This window comes from Miscanthus floridulus, chromosome 2 (genome assembly GCF_019320115.1).
Source record: "Miscanthus floridulus cultivar M001 chromosome 2, ASM1932011v1, whole genome shotgun sequence".
NCBI classification, from domain to species: Eukaryota; Viridiplantae; Streptophyta; class Magnoliopsida; order Poales; family Poaceae; genus Miscanthus; species Miscanthus floridulus.
Window position 1 is genome coordinate 6,205,988 of NC_089581.1, and position 1,714 is coordinate 6,207,701.

The window sequence follows — 1,714 nt, forward strand, 5'->3', positions numbered from 1 at the left end:
TTCTATGTAATGAGATTTCTACAATTCATATGTTTGTCAAAACCAGAAGACACGTGCGTCGCTACCATAGGTGTAGGAAAAAAAAATTGTGACCCCATGCAACACACGGGTATATATCTAGTGGGTTAAAAAAGAAGGATCATGAGATGAAGGCGTTGCCCCAAGCTACAACGGATCGATAGACACGAGTTTTTCTCCACGTTTAAAGTCTCTTGTGTACTATAGGTTCATCCGTCCGGTGCATAGCAAATTAGCAATCAATTGGATGCATTAGATGTAAAATGTAAAGAAAGAAATCTTAGATCGATAGAAGCACCGAAGGATTCAAGGTGAGTTATATATATTTTTTAAATTTATTCGGTCTTCTATATGTAGTGTAGATAATATACTAGGGATTGAATGTGTGTCAACTCGAAACCGCGAGGGGCATAGCTATGTCACAAATTTCTCGGCAACCTATGCACCGGTGGTGAACGAAGCAGAGTATGTGTCACACGAACGGCGCCTGCTGGCGGTCCTCGAAGTAGGCGCCGGTCGGCCCACCGGCGGGGAGCAGCGCCACGGCCATCACCCTGCTCCCGCCTTCCTCGGGCGTGAGCATGCCGAAGTTAACAGTCATGTCGGTCTTGACGAAGCCCGGGTGCACGCAGTTGACGCGCAGCGTGGGGTGCTTCCGCGCCAGGATCCGCGAGTGGGCGTTCAGCGCCGCCTTGGACACCATGTACGCCGGCGAGAAACAGACGGGCCACCCTCGCGCCTCCACGGGCCGGCCTCTAGATCCTCCACGAACATGGCCGCCATCTCGTCCAGCCTCCCCTCGGTCAGGCTCTCCACGTCGTTCAGCTCCCGCTTCAACGCCTCGCTGCCAAAAAACTGCATGAATTCCACCCATCAGCAGCCTACTGAAAGAGCTTTGGTTTCAGATCATGTCACGAGGTAGCATAAGGCAACGACTGAATAGCTTTGGGTACCCTGAGCTGGCCAAGCACTGAGGACACATTCACACATTGACTATCCTTCCATCGTCAGAAACCAGCAGCAGAGGTAGAAATGCTCGAATGACTTGCTTCGTGCCGTGGTAGTTTATTCTCATGCATTTCTTCCCAGCATCACAAGTCTCCCGGAGGCACCATTTCATCAACAGTTCGAGCCTCTGATTCATAACCATGCCGCCAAACTGTCACACGCATCAAAAAGCAAAAGGTTGTCAGAATCTGGCCTCCATGCAATTTGATGATCTGAAGATGTATTGGGAACCTCTGTTAGGATCCCGATCACAGCGAGAGCGAGAGAGAGAGAGTCGATGAACACACGCGAACACAAGTGGAACACAGGGAAAAATTTGGACTGCGAAGCGGCAGCGTTTTCTGTTGATTGAATCTGAATATAAACTAAGTACATGCAGTGTTACATGGCCAAGAATGACCGAGAGGATCACGGCACGCTCGTGCTTGGTCGCTGCCATCCCAGCGCCCTGGGCCGTGCTGTGGAGAGAGCGCGTCATGCACTCCCGTGCGCGCTCAGCCAGTGGTGACCGCGCGCAGCAGCTATCCTGATCTACTTCTAACTATAAGCAGTTAGCATGTTCAGGACTTATTCAAACAATCTCCTCCTAAGTCCTAGAGCACTTACACTAAATCTTTCATGCTGATCCCGCCACAGGAGCTCCTGGAACCGAACGCGGCCGAGCGCCTTGGTGAGAATGTCGCTCAGC

General features: G+C 51.1%; 1 pseudogene; it reads right to left on the bottom strand.

The window, feature by feature from the left end:
- Positions 1 to 329: 329 nt before the first annotated feature.
- LOC136537761 ((+)-neomenthol dehydrogenase-like) lies at positions 330 to 1,334 on the bottom strand (annotated as a pseudogene).
- Between the last annotated feature and the right edge of the window lie 380 nt (positions 1,335 to 1,714).